Source organism: Rhinolophus sinicus, chromosome 1 (assembly GCF_057876585.1).
Source record: "Rhinolophus sinicus isolate RSI-liver-muscle chromosome 1, RSI-T2T, whole genome shotgun sequence".
Classification (NCBI taxonomy): Eukaryota; Metazoa; Chordata; class Mammalia; order Chiroptera; family Rhinolophidae; genus Rhinolophus; species Rhinolophus sinicus.
The window spans coordinates 79805304-79823635 of NC_142501.1; the positions used below are offsets into that span (position 1 = coordinate 79805304).

At 35.8% G+C, this 18332-nt stretch overlaps 1 protein-coding gene across 1 annotated transcript in view; it reads right to left on the bottom strand.

Annotated features, from left to right (window-relative positions):
• SLC6A15 (solute carrier family 6 member 15) overlaps positions 1–16533 on the bottom strand; it is a 45522-nt gene extending 28989 nt beyond the window's left edge. The window contains exons 1-2 of the mRNA XM_074325337.2: positions 16233–16533; positions 15572–15680 (exon numbers count right to left, since the gene is read on the bottom strand). The gene's annotated coding sequence lies outside the window, so the exon portion shown is untranslated. The remainder of the gene's footprint in view (positions 1–15571; positions 15681–16232) is intronic.
• Positions 16534–18332: the final 1799 nt, after the last annotated feature.

Consider the following 18332-nt stretch of genomic DNA (forward strand, 5'->3'; position numbering starts at 1 on the left):
AATTGTACAGTACACAAGTTTCACAAACATTTTCTTTTAGCTAATTCCTTCTTGCAAAACTCCACTTCGAGCTCCGACATACTCCAATGCATAATATAAGCTCTGTTCATTAATAATAAAAATTTGTGATTTTTTTCTTAATTCTTCCTTTTTCCCTCTCTGACTAAAGTACAACACTCATTTTATTACTTATAGAATTGCATACACAGTTGCATGACATTCCTGCAAATTTGTCTTATGGAGAATCTCCTTTCATGTATCTACCCATTCACTAATGTGATATTAATTGTGATGAGATGTTAAGGGATACAAACATTAATGACACTTATTTCATTATCCAATAGTATTCCAAGATAGAACTCTCCTTCAAAGATGAGTAATTACTAAGAATAAAAGAGTTTTACAAAGAAACATAGAGGGAGGGGTAGTAGTTGAAAGGGGAAGAAACATATGCAGCATACAAATGTAGACTATGTCTCAGGAAAGAGAGTGCTATGAAGTTTCTGAGAGATTACTTACAAAACAAAACAAAACAAAACAAACAAACAAAAAACCCTCAAACATTCAACTAATAAAAGATAAAAAAAGCTGCCCTTAAGAAAAAGGAGAAAAGTTCAAGGAAAACATATAAAAGAGTAACAGGAATTTTAAAAAAGTTAGGTGGATAAATATTGAATACAGGTAAGCAATGGGTAAATCCATTACAGGAACAAAAGGCATTATAGAAACAAATAGAACTAGAATAAATGCTATTGCAACCACATCCAGAGACATGGAGGACAGGCTGAAGAAAACTTCTCAAAAAGAATAAAAGGGACACATTTTTTAGGTAATTTAGAGAAAAGCTAAGTGGATATTTAAATTAAAGTTGATCCGACAAACTTAAAATTGGGTACTCAGGCAAGAGAATAGAATTAATAAAACACAACATACTAAAAGACAAAATAACATAGGTTTTGCTTAGACTTGTATGTTCAAATAATAATAATAATAATAATAATAATAATAATACAGAAGGGTCAAAACTGAGAAATTACTGGGATAAAGATTTCTAGGGATTTCAAGCAGAAGTAGAAAAGGGGAAACAAAAAGACTTCTCAGGATATCCAATAACCTCCATTAAAACAGAGAAAAAAAATCCTTCATCTCCAATTTTTATAGTCACTTACTTTCTATTCCAACTACAAAGGCCACAGGCAAATATTTTTATTCATAAGAGATCTGATGGACCTTACTGGGAAGGGAGAGGGAGGGGCTACATGATCACAAAATTTAGCCAACCAAGAGAGAAAACCAAATAACGATCTCAGCAACAGAGAAGCCATGTTAGAGAATCGAAGTGAACATTAATTTAAACATGAAAATAAGGTTTAAAATCTGTATGAATAATATAAATGTCTAATCACTATGTTGTACACCTGAAACTAACATATTGTATGTTAACTGTAATTGAAAAACATAAAAATTGTTAAAAAATAAAAACAAAACTTGTACAGTGTTAAAGTTTTAAAAACTAAAAAAATCTGTAGAAATTTTACCAAGGGGAAAATATATAAATTGAAATTAAAAATAATATAACTAATAAAATCAGAAATTAATATGGGAGGAGATAGAAAAAAACAAAAGCATGAGAATATCCTCTTCTTTCAAAGTAGGAAAAAATTTAGGATACTATCTAAATATGAAACTCATAGTCCAAAACAGAATAATGACCTCAACCTCTACATATTTTCATATAATCCTTCTTATTTAATTTTAATGGGATCTTGTAGGAATTAACATTTCTTGCTGTGAAGAGACATTTAATGGTGCCAAACATTTATATCTAGGTTGTAGAGACATACTGAGTTCAAATCCTAGCTCTATCACTTACGGTTAAATGACTTTGGCTAAGTTACTTACCTATGCTTCAGATTCTTCATTTATAAAATAAGGAAAATAATATGCATATCTAATAATACAGTATTTGAATAATACAGTATTTGGACTCAGTATGTTTTCTTTTATTACTAAGATTATCATCTCTCTTATGGTTGTATTATATTACAACTAGTTTGCTGCATATTACTCAATTATGGATAATGCAAATTCAGAGCCAGTGCTATATGTTTTATTAACAGTTGTTCTAACACCACTTTTTTTAATACAAGTTTTCTATTGCTATATAACAAATCACCTCAAAACTTAGGGACTTAAATAGAAAATTGATATGCTCATGATGCTGTGTGCTAGGCAATGTAAGCTAAGCTTAGATGATCAGTTGTTTTGTCAATTCAGCACTGTGGTCATTTGTCAATTCAAATGAGGGAAGAAGATATTCTAAGATGGTAAGATGGTCTCACTCACATTCAGGCAGGAGGCAGGCTTTCCATCTGTCAGAACACTTTGGATCTCCTACATGTAGTCTCTCCAATGCTAGCTCCAACTTGTTCACATTGTAAGCTTAGAGTTCCAACTCTAGCCACAAGAAGTAAGCCCAGCACGCAAGTGCTAGTAAAGCCTCTGTTTGAGTCACATTTGCTAATGTTATCACTGGCCAAAGCAATTTACACAGCTAATCCAGATTGATTCAAGAGTGGATAAACTCCTTAATGGAAGAAGCAACAAAGTCAGATTGCAAAGAGTATGAGTAGAGGGAAGATAAAATTACCAAAACCTTTGAAAATTATCTTCCACGTTTGTCCAGTTACATTTTCCCTCCCTAAGTAATCTTGAGGAGAGAAACATAAGAGTCGGCATGCCATTCAATTCCAAAGGCTTTATGCCCAGGCTGTAACTACTACCACTAGGGATCCTGGTTCCTAGTTTTCATTCTTGCCCTTTTCCATCTAATTTCCAAGCACATTGTTTCTTTGAGTTCCTGCCACCCTGTATATACAGAGGGTGAAGAAGAAAAAAAAAGAAAGAAAATGTATACACATTTTAATTAAGGAAAAAACTGTATTAAAATTGTAATACTCAATATATACCGATACAAAAAGATAAATACAAGTCATGTTTGACTTCTGAAATTACAACAGTTGCTCAAAGTGGTTACCATCAGCATAATTTTGATACTTTTTTTTCCTTTCTTAAAATGTGTATATGTATCTTTTTTTGGCCCCCTCTGTATATATATATATGAGCTGTGATCCAAAAATACAGTGAATGATTAAATTTAGATTCAGGACATCAAAGCAGTCATGACAGCACAACTAAAGACACTTTCAAAAGAGGACTTCCAGAACTGCTTCAGAAAGTGGCAAGAAGGATGCGATAAGTGTGTTCTAAGTGAGGGGGAGTATTTTGAGAAGCATTGATGGCAATGCGTCTTTCACTGTTATAATTTTTAAAATTTAAACATTCACTGTATTGTTTGGTCACACCTCGTATATCATATATATATATATATATATATATATATATAGTTGCTTCTTAGGGAGCATCAATTTCTTGCCAGTGAAGAGCTCTAAATAATACACATATTAAAAATTAAAAACAAGGCATCTTTCCATTCTTCTACTGTACGTAAGAACTTACATGCATAAAAAATGATTAGAATATAAAATTATTTAAATTTGGACTTATATTTACATTTTTCTCATTCTTCCATTTTTGTATTGCTTCAATTATCTTCATGTGTAATTTTTCAGTAAAAATCTATTTAAGGCATTTAAAACTGGGTTCAAAATCATTTTAAATCAACATAACAAATGTCTAACTCAGTAGTTCTCAAACCTAACCATTTTTTTTTCTTTTAAAGATTTTTATCCCTTGCTTTTCCACATAAATTTTGAAATCAACTTGTAAATTTCTACCCCTAGAAAAAGAGCCCGCTGGAATTTTGAGTGAGATTACATTGATTCTATAGACCCATTTGGGGAATACTGGCATCTTAAAAAATTGAGTTTTCCAATCTATGAACGTTGTATATATTTCCGTTTATTCATCTCTTCAGTTTCTCTCTAGAAAAAAAATATTTTTTACTACAAGCTTTCTGTCCTGCAACAATGCTAAATCAAGTTGTCGATTTTTTTTAAAGATCCCTTAGGACTTTTATATACATAGTATGTCTTCAGTAAATAAATGTAGTGTAGCTTTTTCTAATTATTTACCTTAAACGTATTTTTCTTGACTTATTGTACTGGCTAGGACATCCACTAAAATTTTGAACAGGAGTGTTAAGAGCAGACATCTTCATCTATGCCCCAATGTTATTAAGAAAGTACTCAATAAAGTACTCAATATTTTACTGGTAAGTATAATATCAAGTATGGATTCTTTCATAGATACTTTTTCTCAGTTTAAACAAGTTTCTTTTAATTCCTAGTTCACTGAGTTTTGTTTTTGGGGTTTTTTTGAATCATGAATGTTGAATTTAGACACATAATTAATTTTTTCCCTTTATTAAGATAAATCATATAACTTCTTAATCTGTTCATATAGAGTATCACATTGATTAGCTTGGTATCTTAAACCAATCTTTCATTATGGGATAAACCTCACTTGGTCATGAGGTATTGCCTTTTTAAATATATCACTGGAATTGATTTGCTAATATTTTGGTAAGGATTTTTCAACTACATTCAGGGGAACATAGGTATGCAATTTTTTTTTTTTTTTTTTTGTATTTTGCTTCTCTGGTTTTGGTGCACATAAAAAAGGTTTTAAAGAGGTTTTTCCTTTATTTTCTGAGCAAATATATGTAGGATTAGTTTTATTTCTTCATAAATGTTTTGCAGCACTGATAAAACCATCAGGGTCTGGAGTTTTCTTTTAGGGAATACTTTAAATTAAAAATTCAATTTATTTCATTGATACACAGCTACTTAGATTTTATTTTTCTTGTTCTGTTAGTTTGGGTAAGTTGTGCTTTTTGAGGAATTTGTCCATCTCATCTAAGTTGTCAAACTTATTGGTATACAATGATTCATAATATTTCACAGTTTTAATATCTGTAGGATTTATAGTCATATTCCATTTTTCATTCCTGACATTGGTAATAGGTGTTTGCTTTTGTCTTGATTATCCTTGCTAATATTTTCACTATAGAATTAACTTAAAATATTATGCAATTGTTTCTATGACTTTCAAAACTTTTTAGCTCCTAAACTATTGTTACAAGCTCTTTTGAAATTCTGTTATACTTAATTTTAATTAACACTTCCATTGAAAATATGCAAAGACCTAAAACAGCAGGCAGGCACTTGCATTTTAGAGATGAGAGATGACTCAAACAGACATGCCTGCACTAGATAAGTTTTGGCATTTGCCACAAGCTTTACATTCTACAATAAAGAACCAAAAGAAAAACAGTAAATTATCTCCTGACTTGGACAATTTCAAATTATACTGAAGAAAGTTTTCTTTAAATGTGTACTCATTCTGAACATTGAATCTGAAATTCATTGTGGATTTAAATGAAATATATTTTCTAATTCTAATATGTAGGCTAAAAAGGAAAGCCTATCTGAATAAAAACAAAATGCTAAACCATATTATAACAACCCCCTTCCCTCAAAGTGGCACATGATGAGGAGTTTATAGTTATGGGATAATTGCAAAAGGAAAAAGAAATATGATATAATGCTGAAATAACGATCTTGACAAACAATATAAAATATTTTCAACAATATGCAACACAACCTGAACATTTCCTTTGCAAATTATATCCCCTTTTCATAAAGTATTTCTATTAAGCAAAAAGATAATGAAAATCACACAGCCAATCTGAGTGAAACTTCTTATAAATGACCATACAAAGTCACAACTTACACTCATAAAACTGGTTTGCCCTCAAAGTGAACACATTTATCCATAGGGCTAAAATTTTATAAAACTAATAATACCAAGTGTTGATGTGGATGCAAAGAAACTAGATCAATCATGTATTGCTAATAGAAACATAAGATAGTACGGCCACTCTAAAAAATAGTTGACAGTTCTTTTCACCCTAATAATAGTTACCATAGTGAGCATCAATTTGTACTGTTAGGTATATATCCCAAAGAAATAAAAACATATTTTCAAGCAGAAACTTGTACATAAATTTCACATCAGCTTTATTTATAATAGCCCCAAACTGGAAACTACACAAGTGTGCTTCGATGAGTCAATGGTTACACAAACTGTGGTACATCCATGTAATGTAATGTCAGCAATAAAGAGGAAAAAACTTTTGATACATGCAACAACTTGGATGAATCTCAAGGAAATGATGTGGAATGGGGGCGGGGGGGGGGGGAACAATTCCAAAAGGATACATATTTCATGATCCCATTTATATAACATTTTTGAAATAACATAATGATAGAGATGAACCACAGAACAATGGTTTCTGGGAGTTAGGGTAGGGAAGGGCAGATGGGTATGCTATAAAAGAGTAATCTTTTGAAATGGTATAATTTAGTATCTTCATTGTAGTAAGGGTTACATGAATTTACACATTTGATATTATTGCAAAGAACTATGCACATGTACACACGCACAGCCAGAGAAAATGACTGCAAAATCTGAAATAGCTCCCTGGATTACACCAATATCAATAGCCTGGTTTTTATATTGTACCATATTACTTTTACACAAGACTGTAAAATAGGGAAAGCCAGGTGAAAGGTGCATAGGACCTCCCTCTGCACCTTCCTGTGAGCTTGCAATTATTTCAAAATTAATTATAATTAAAAAGTAACCTCCATAAATTGAAATATATTTTTTGTTGACTTCTATGAACTTCTATGACAGATTTTAAATCTTATTTAACTAAAAGTCTTTTAAACACTTAAAATTTTATTAACATATTGAAAATACCTCTGATTTAGGCACAGTATTCATTTCCTTAGGCTGTAGCAAATTACTAATTTAGTAACTTCGAAAAACAGAAATTTATTTTTTTAAAGCTCTGAAAGCCAGAGATCCAAAATCAGTTTCAGTGAACCAAAATTCAGCTGTTGGCAGGCCCATATTTCCTCAGGAGGCTCTAGAGGAGAGTCTGTTCCTTGCCTCTTCTAGCTTCTAAGGTCTGCCAGCATTCCTTCACTTGTAGCCACTCCAATCTCTACCGCCATGTTTATATTGTCTCCTCCTCTTCTGTGTGTATCTAATCTCCCTCAGCCTCTTTCAAATAAGAACATGTGTGATGGCATGTAGGACTCATCTGGACATTCCAGGATAATCTCTTCATCTGAAGATTATGTTTGCATAGGCTTTTTCCCCAAATAACATGAATGCATTATTTTTAAATAAAAGATATCCCTAGTCCTAGATGGTTTCACTGAATAATCCTACCTAACATTTAAAGAATTAACACCAACTCTGCAAATCTCTTTTAGACAATACATGATGATATAACATTTCACAATTAATTTGATGAAACTGGTATCACTCTGACACCAAAACCATACAAAAACAGTACCAGAAAAAAAAAAAAAAAAGACATTATAGGACATTATAGATCTATATCCTTCATGAATATAGACACACAATTCCTCAGCACGATATTAAAAAAAAAAACCACAACAAAACAAAACCAAAAAAAAAGAATTCAGACACATATAATAAGAATTATATATTTTGACCAAGTGGGGTTTATTCTAGGTATACAAGGTGAGTCAATATTCAAAAGTCAATAATGTAGTAGACCATAATAGCAAGCTAAAGGGAAAAAAAATCATATGATCAATTGATGCAGAAAATACATTTTGCAAAATTCAATATCCATTCATGATTAAAAACTGTCATAAAATAAATAAATAAAGCCCAACTAAGAGTAGAAGGAAACATTCTCAGCTTGATAAAGATTGTCTGCAAAAAATGTACAGTTCACATTACACTTACTAATGAAAGACTGAATACTTTTCCCTTAAGATCAAGAACAAGATAAGAATGTTCACTCTTTAACTTTTGTTTGCCATACTACTGGAAATTCTAGCCAGTGCAATAATGCAAGAAAAGGAAATATAAGGTATACAGATTGGAAGAAAGAAACATTTCCATATTTGCAGACATTCTGATTGTCTACATTGAAAATCCCAAGGAATTTACAAAACACAGACAGTACTTTTATGTACTGAAAAGTACAAAGTATTGATGAAAGAATTCAAGACCTAAACATACGAACAGACATACTATGTTCATGGATTGGAAGATTCAACATAATAAATATGTCAAACTCTTCTTAAATTGATATACAGGGTTAATGCAATTCCTACAAAATCCCAGCAATTATTTTTAGATATAGAAAACATTATTCTAAAATTTATACAAAGAAGCAAAAAACTAAAATAACTACAACACTTTGAAATGGAAGAATGAAGTAGGAATAATTACTCTACCTGATTTCAAGACTTATTTTATAGTTATAATAATGAAGACTGTGTGAGGTTGGCAGGATAAACACATAGATCAATGGAACAAAAAAGGTAACCCATAAATAGACCCACACAGATATGCTCATCTGGTTTTTGACAAAGGTGCAAAAGCAATTTCAACGGAGAAAGTATATCCCTTTTCACAAATAGTTCTGGAACTGAACATTCCTAGGGAAAAATATAAACTTGATCTAAACCACACAGCTTACACAAATTTAACTCAAAATGGATCATGGACTTAAATGTAAAATATAAAACTATAAAACTTTTAAAAACAAATCATTAGAGAAAATCTTTGATATTTTGAGCTAAGCAAAGAATTCTTAGACATGACACCAAAAGCAGAATCCATCAAAGCAAAAATTGGTAAACTAAACTTTGAAACTTAAAAAGCTTCTTGTCTGTGTGAGAACCTACTAAAGAGGATGAAAAAATAAGCTAAAAACTGGGAAAAAATATTTGCAGACTACACATCTGAGAAAGAACCCATATTAAGGATCTATAAAGAACTCATAAAACTTAGTAATTAAAAATAATTTAGAAAATGGGCAAAGGACATAAAGAGACATTTCAATGAATATGACGTGTGGATGGCAAATGAGCATATGAAACGAGGTTGAACATTATTAGACATTGGGGAAATGTTAATTAAAACTACAGTGAGATGCCACTACATGCTTATCAGAATGACTAAAATATAGTGACAATCAAATCTGTCAAGAATACCCAGAAGCAGGATCATTCATACGTTACTGGTGAGAACGTAAAACGATACAGCTCTGTAGAAAACTAAACACGCCACTACCATCTAACCCAGCAATTACACTCCTGGGCATTTATCCTGGAAAAATGAAAACTTATGTTCCATAAAATCTGTAAACACGTGTCCAAAGCAGTTTTACTCATGATAACCCTAAACTGGAAACCCAGATGTCATTCAATGGGTGAATGCTGAAACAAACTCTAGTAAATCCATACCGTCGAGTACCACTCAGAATTTAAAACAAACCAATTACTGATACACACAACTTGGATGAATCTACAGACAATTATGCTGAGTGGAAAAAGCCAATTCCAAAAGCTTGCATATTGCATGATTCCATTTAGGTAACATTCCTGAAATGACAAAATAATAAACATGAAGAATAGATTAGTGGTTAGCTGGGGTTAATGGGGAGTTGGGGGCAGGAGTAAAGTGCCTGTGGTTGTAAAAGGGCAACACAGGGATCCTTATAGTGATTGAACTGTTCTGTAACTTGACTCTATCAATGTCAATATTCTAACTATGATGCTGTAATATAACTTTATAAGATGTTACTTTTAAGGGAAACTGCCTCAAGGGCACACAAGAACTCTGTATTTTGTCTAACACCTTCATGCAAATCTATGACCACCTCAAAATACAATTTTTTAAAAAGTCAACTCACTAAAAAACGTATGCATGTTTATGCTGATATAACTGGCTAAAGTGAATCTACTAAATGTCATCTGCTGCTGTAATATAATTTTATTATTAAGAATGTTGAAAGAGAAAATGTTCTTGTAAATTCAGAAACTCTGAAAATCATGGAGCCAAAATACCCACTATTATATCTCAATCATTTCAAAACAATGCCTGCACACTGTTTTCCGAACAGTATTTGGTATTGTTTTCACTTTAGAATATTTTTAGTCTATATTTTAAATAAATAATATAATAATATGGTATTTAAGGGCATAGAGTGAAAAATATCTTCTCACCCTTTACACCCAGCTTATCCACCTCAACCACGCTGTAAGTTACCAAAGTTCTCCACAGATATTTTGTATATATTCAAGCTAATATATATATATATATATATATATATATATATATATATATATATATATATATATTCGAACTATATGTTTCTTCCTCACCTATCCAACCTGTTTCTTTTTACACAACTGATACTACATACATAGTTCTGCATTGTGGTTTTTCACTTAAAAAATCTTCAAAAACTTTTGCTCTCAGTACAATAGCTTGTTTCATTTTGTGTTTTGTCAATGAGTATGATGACAATCCATAGTATATCATATATTTAGGTATTTCTGATTATTTGTTTCAGTGTTCAAGTAACTAATGGCATGTGCATGTCTGTAGAATAAATTTCAAGAGGTGGAACTGCTTGATCAAAGGGTATATAATTTTATAATTTTGGTAAATACTGCCTGTGATCAAAGCTGTCTCAATTTTCAGTACCACAGCAATGTATAAGATTCCTGTTTTCCTCTGCCTTCTTCAATATAGCGAGAAATCTTTTTGATCTTTGCCAATTTGATAGGTGAAAAACTCCCAGTGTAAGCATTCTATTCCAAGATAACAATCAATTAATCTTATGTGAAAGGATATCTTAGCACATTAATCATTAATCACAATGAAATAAAGTGACCTTCAAGACTAAAAAATAGTTCTCTCCTATATCAAGTAATACTGTGTATTTACAACCACCCTGCAATGGTCATTTGCATTTGCAACAATAATAAAATAAATTAAATACCAAGAAATAAACTTAACAAAGGATGTAAAGAACCTATTCACTGAAAACTATAAGAGATTATTGAAAGAAATTGAAGAACACACAAAGACATGAAAAGATATCCCATGTTCATGGATTGGAAGAATCAGCATAGTTAAAATGGCCATATCACCCAAAGCATTATACAGATTTAATGGGACCCCCATCAAAACCCCAATGGCATTTTAAAAAAAAAATAGAACAAAATATCAGCATATTTGTATGGAACCACAAAAGACCCTGAATAGCCAAAGCAATCCTGAGAAAAAAGAACAAGGCTGAAGGTAGCCTACTCCCTAACTTCAAGTGACACCACAAAGCTACAGTAATCAAAACAGTATGGCATTGGCAGGAAAAGAGACATACAGATCAATGGAAAAGAACTGGGATTCCAGAAATAAACCCACATGTATATGAACAAATAATTTATGACAAAGAGCCAAAAACATACAATGAGGAAAAGAAAGCTTCTTCAATAAATGGTAGTGGGAAAATTGGAAAGCCACATGGAAAACAATGAAACTAGACTTCAATTTGACGCCATACACAAAAGTCAATTAAAAATTAACCAAACCTATGTAAAATACTTTAAACAATAAAATGCATTGAAGAAAACATAGATACTAAACTTATGGACCTTACTCTCAGTGAGGATTTTATAAATTTGACGCCCAGAGAAGGAAAGTAAAAGCAAAAATCAATGACTCAGACTATATCAAACTAAAAACCTTCTGTACAGCAAAAGAAACCGACAAAACAAAAAGTCAACCAACCAAATGGGAGAAAATATTTGCAAACAATATCTCTGATAAGGAGCTAATACCCAAAATCTATTAAAAAAATTTATACAACTCAACAACAACAAACAATCCAGTTAAAAAATGGGCAGAGCACCTGAACAGACACTTTTCCCAAGAAGACATACAAACAGCCAACAGATATTTGAGAAGATGCTCAATTTCACTAGCTACAATGAAAATGAAAATCCAAACTACAGTGAGATACCACCTCACAGCTGTTAGAATGACTGTTACTAATAAAAGAATAAATAACAAGTCTTGGAGAGGTTGTGGGGGGGAAAACAAACCTTCATATACTACTGGTGGGAATGTAACTTGGTATACCCACTATGGAAAACAGTAGCAGGGTTCCTCAAAAAATTAAGAATATAGCTACCATATGACCCAGCAATCCCTCTCCTGAGCATCTACCCAAACATTTTGAAAACATTTATTTGTAAAGATATATGTACCTTATGTTCATTGCAGCATTATTCATAGTAGCCAAGACATGGCAACAACATACATGTCTTTCGATGGATGATTGGATAAAGATGTGGTATATACATACAACGAAATATTACTCAGCCATAAGATGAAATAGTGCCATTTGCGACAACATGGATGGATCATGAGAGTATTACGCTAAACAAAATAAGTCAGACAGAAAATGTCAAGAACCACATGAACAACAATAACAACAACAAAACAGACAACAATATGGTGGTTTACCAGAGGGGGAAGGGAATGGGGGAGGTTGTAGGAGGTAAAGGTGGTCAAATACATGGTGATGGAAGGAGACTAAACTTTGGGTGGTGATCACAGAATACAATATATAGATGATGTTTTACAGAATTGTACCCTGGAAACTTATATAATGGTATAGAATATTATTAAGCAATGTCACCCCAATTAATTTAATTAAAATCACTGTAGCCCAGTCTACAGGGCTTGTTTTTCACCTAGAAATATTTAGACAATCATAATTGGTGAAAGTTAATATTTAAGCAGATAAATTTGTTTATTAAAAATTCTTTATTAAATTTGTCTAGAAGAGTAGGAAGGACTTGTTTTATGTTATAAGGCAAATTGGAAATAAATCTAAAGATTCCTGCCATGTAACCTTGAATGTTTTTATGCATCAGACTATGCCTATGAATTTTGATAATAATGCCATCTGCTCAGAAACTATTTTAAAATCTATTCTGCACAGGAATATATTATTATATGCAATCATGCATATGTACGTAGTAATAAGAGTTAACATACTCTCCAAAAGAAGTTAAGAAAATTTTTCAAAGCTTTTGATAATCAAGAAGGAGTCTTTGACCTCCATCATTCTAAGTCAATTATTTTTTAATTACCTGGATGATAACCTCAGAGTTAAAAAGAATGAAAATTTCTTGTGTATTCATACACAAATTTATTTTATGACAGGACAAGGATACTTTCTAACATGCACAGGCACACAGTAAAGTTCGAACTGTGGTCACTGGGTAAATCAATTATTATAAAAATAGAGTTTAGATTTGAGTAATTATCCTAATTTAATTTTAAATTTTCGATAATTGACAAGTAAGGCATCCATCTGATTATTGGTATCTCAAATAAATATAGTGCAATTCAACAAGTCTTTACTATTTGCTAGGTTTGAATGTTTGTGTCCTCCCCCCTCAAATTCATGTTGAAGTTCTCACCCCAGTGACGATGGAATTAGGAGGTAGGGCCTTTGGGAAGTAATAAGACCCCAGGGAACTAGGTAGCCCCTTTCACCATGTGAGGTCACAGTGAGAAGACACCATCCATAAACCAGGATGCGGACTCCTTACCAGACACCAGAATCTGCCAGTGCCTTGATCTTGGACTTCCCAGCCTCCAGAACTCTGAGAAATACATTTCTATTTATTTAAACCACCCAGTTCTTGGTATTTTGTTACGGAAGCCTGGGCAGAGTAGGTTAGTACCGCTTATTTATTTTATTAATTGGATCACAGAGCACTTATTTCCTATAAACATGCATAAAGACTTTTAATGGCATTAAAATACTATAGCTTGAGTTACACATATAGGAAGTATAGAGTAATTCTTGGATCAAGAATATAAATGTGCAATCAGAAAAAGAAAACGTGTCAACAGAGGTAATCTTCCTTTCAAAACTGTGAATTTCTGTCTTTCTGAAAAAAAAAAAAGAATACGTTGTTGTTGCATTTGCTGGTAAATCATCAATGAGTTCAATTTAAGATTTAGTGGGATAATATATTTTATTCCAATAAATATGCATGTATTATTGATCATGGGTATAGGAAAGGCACTCTCAAAAATAAAATACAGTCTGATGGTCCAAACCTCCGAATTTAATGAAAACACATACTCTTCAGGAAATTTCAGTCCATCAGCAAGTACATACTACAAGTCAAGCCCAGTACTAGGCGCTTAAGACAAATAGGTCTGTATCTCAGCACGTCTCGCAGAAATGGGGCCTAGGTTGGGTAAGGAGCTGGGTGGGGTTGCTTCGTCAGAGAACGGTATTTTCTAAAGCAAACACATTGCTCCAGGGAACCCAAGAAAGCAAGTAGGCCTTGACAGCTGTAGAACAGCTTTAAAATCTGGGCGATGCGGCGCCCAAATGCAGTACATAAAGCAAATCCTTTCAGTCCTCTCGGTTTCTGCGTAGTGATCCACACAAATGGTACAGAATAACACTGGGTCTACCTTTAAGACCTGGAAGAAAAACTGCCGACAGGGAGAAACGGTCGCAGTGTCATTTGCATAAGCACCCAAACACTGCCAACGTCACCACGCCCGAGTGCGGACCCCGCCTAGTCTTACTCCAGTATCTCCCTACGTGGGAAGAGGAAGGGAAGGGGAAAGGGAGAACTATAGACACTGGAGAGCGCGAGTCTGGGGCTTCGCTCTTCGCCAAAGCGGGCAAACGCCGCTTCTCTGCTTAACGGAAAAGAATTCCCGCTCCTACATCCTCTGAGACTGAGTGGGTGACACCTGTCAGGGGGCGTCTCCGGCGTTTTGATTCATTTTTACTTATAAGGCTGGTGTGCCTGTATGTTACGACTAAAAGGCTCTCCCTACGTTCCAAACCGTCCTCTGCCCAGGCCACGCAGAGAATGAAACGTAGAAGCGGTCTGGGTTTCCAGTTCCTGCCATCCTCTCGTAAAACCCTAGCACCACCACCCTCTCAAATCCCTGGATGCGCAGAAACACACGGGCTGTGCTTTCTTCGGTAGCCACGTGCCTCGGAAGAGGTCCACTTTAGGAACCTTTATCGCAGGATGCCTCTGGCAAAAGGGAATTGGGGTCACGTGACAATATACCACCTTTGGTTGTCGCCTTCAGTAGTTGAAAAAGCAACTAAGAAGCAGATGAGGAATGAGGCTCCTCTCCCCGCCCCACCGCCCACCCCGCGCAAGGATCGGCTTCCAACTCAGCTAGAACCTCCGGAGCGCCTCGCTCCGTCCCGACCCTCCCAACTTTCCTGTACAACTTGCACCAGTCGAACGCCATCCCTCAGACAACCCAGACTTGATTTGGAGATGACTAGTCTCTCGAGGATGCTGTGGGCAATTTCCACGACGAGAAGCAAAGAGGGATGGCGGCACGTTTCGCCCCATGTGCTTCCCCCTGCACGCCACCTCTTGCCTCCTCCTCCCCCACTCCCCTTCCACCGTCCGTGCAGGACGCAGAGCCTGGGGGGTCGCCCGTTGAGCCCAGCTTTGCCCTGCCCAGGCTTTGGAGCCTCCCTCCCTCCCGTCACCTCAGGACATACTCTGAGTGCTTCCTGGGATCCAGCCATCAATTCCGCTCGCGTCCTGCGTCCCCGGGCTCCAGGGTGGCTCACGGTGCACCCCACCCCACCTAAACCGTGCCCTCGGCAGTAGGAGCGAGTCATTACCGTTAGTGTGTCTGACCGGCGCCTCCTGCAGCTTCCACGTCCCGACAGGAGCAGCAATGGCTAAGAGGTCGGGTCCGGTTGGCTGTGACGGAGGCCGCAAAGGAGCTATCTAAAGAAAAAGCAGCTGCTGGCAAATGTTTGGTGCTGGGGGTGGGTTAGGGGGTCGCTGCCCTGCGCGCTGGCACCGAGAGACTCGCGAGCCCCTGTGTGTCCGCCAGGGAAGAAGCACGAGATGCAGCGAGCGGGTGCGTGAGCGCGGGTGTGTGTGAGTGTGAGTGAGGGTGTGACGGAGGCGCCCACGTGCCCGGCCCGCCCGTGTTGCGGCCGCCGACAGGCTGAGGGGAGAGGGGGAGGCTGAGGGCGGCGCCGGGAGGGAGCCAGGTCTCGGGGCTGGGCGCTGCACCTCCCTGCCCCACCGCCGCTTGACGCAGAGGCCGCTGCGGCTACCCGGCCGCAGACTCCTAGTGCTCAGGATGGGCCGGCCGGAGCGGGATGGGCCGGGGAAGCCCGCTCCATAGTCAAACAAAACACATCCTCCTGCCATCGGTCCTCCCAACACACTCAACCGAAACAGTAGGCACCAGTTGCCAGCCCCCACCCCACTCCCCGCATCCCCAGCCTTTGTCTCAGCGAGGATAACAACAGAAATGGTCCTACCTACCTCGAGCCCTCTGAATATTCTCTGAGAGTTGGTAATCGGACTAGAAGTGGGTGACTCAAAGAAGCCTCTTCCCTAGCTTTGTCTCCAAACGGGCCATGTACATCTCTTGCAAAAGGAAAGTACTCTGGGCATTTATTTGCTTCTCCGTCAAACGGTGGCCAGATAGCGCTCCGCTCAGTGATTTTTGGCCAGGTTATAAAAGGCTGTTTTGGGGAGCTGGTCCTCACCCTCTGTTGGTACCTTGGCTTCCAACTATTTTCCAAGGTGAAGGCTTACCTACCTCCTGTAGCAATCAAGATATAATCATAGTTAAGCCACGTGGAGAATTCCTAAAATATACGTCACTGAGCACAAAGCTTAGCCTTCTTTAGAAAATGGCTGAATCTTCCCCTAAACATGGCATATGCTACAGGATTAAAATTTATATCCTCGAAACTTGCAAAATTTTAAATAAATGCTAAACGAGCTATAGAGGAAAGGTTCAGAGACTTCATGAAAGACATTTTTTGACTTCCAGATGATTAATAATACCATTTAAAAATACCTTCGTATATTGTTAGGCCTTCCAACAATCCCTCATGTTTTAACAGTTTGTAGCCAACTAAGATTGAATTAAACAATAAGGCCATTGCAGACAGGTTTTTCATGCAGTGAAAAATCTCCTGGAAAGAAGTCACAAGACCAAATTTCAGGTCAGCACTTTGCTACTAATCCTTAGCTTTCAAAGCAGCCAAGAGAGCTTTTTCTCAGTTTCTTCCAATACCAACTTTAAAATATTATTTTTAAATTAAATTAGATTTGATCCCCTGGATGTCGGCCCCTCCTCCCCTGCCATGGGTAAACAGTCTGACAGATGCCCCATAGGAAAACAACATAAACAGTTACAATAACCTTCTTAAGGAACATCTTGCATAATTTGATTTTTACTTCACATGTTGGTGACAGGCAAATATTTGTATTGATATATATATATATATATATATCCAGAAAAGTACACACATTTTAAGAAAGGAAAATTGTATTAAAATTGTAATACTCAATATATACGGATAACAAAAGATGAATACAAGTAACGTTTGACTTCTATAATTACAAGAGGTGCTCAAAGTGGTTACCATCAGCGTCCAGACACTTCTGATTACAGCAAACTACTGCTTGAGCAACGTTGACCAAAGTGTCTACTTGTATACATTTTTTTTGCACCCCCTGTGTATATGAGGTCGGACAATTAAGTTCTCGAGTTCATCCTAGAAAAAGTGCTACATGCCTCATTGCTGAATATCACTATGGTCACCTTAAAGTACTTCCCTTGGGAAGCTATGCCCCTACGCCAGTGCCTAGACCACCTTACAAAGCAATTTTGGAACTCTTTTTCTGGAATGGGCATCAGAGCTGTCATCGGATTACCCTTGATGTCCTGAATGTCATCAAAATATCTTCCTTTCAATATTTCCTGTATCTTTGGGTAAAGAAAGAAGTGATTGGGGACCAGATCAGGTGAGCAGGGAGCGTGTTTAAATGCAGTATTTGTTTATTGGTTAAAATCTCCCTCACGGACAGTGCCCTGTGAGCTGGTGCATTGTTGTGATGCAAGAGCCATGAATTGTTGGCAAAAAGTTCAGATCGCATAACTTTTTCGCACAGCCTTTTTAACACTTTCAAATAGTAAACTTGGTTAACTGTTTGTCCAGTTGGTACAAATTCATATTGAATAATCCCTCTGATAAAAAAAAGGTTAGCAACATCATTGCAACAAGTTCACGAACTTAATTGTCAGACCTCATATACCATGTTTCCCTGAAAAAAAGACCTACCCCAAAAATGAGCTCCAGTTAAGATCATCAGGCAGATGGACACATTTAGTACATTATGATGATGTTCCAGAAGAAGATGACATGACTGTATTTGAATAAATGTAGATTTTTGTACATGAAAAAATAAGGCATCCCCTGAAAATATGCTCTAATGCATCTTTTGGAGCAAAAATTAATATGAGAGCTGGTCTTATTTTTGGGGAAACACGGTATGATTTTAGATAGATAGATAGATAGATAGATAGATAGATAGATAGATAGATATAGATATAGGTATATATACATA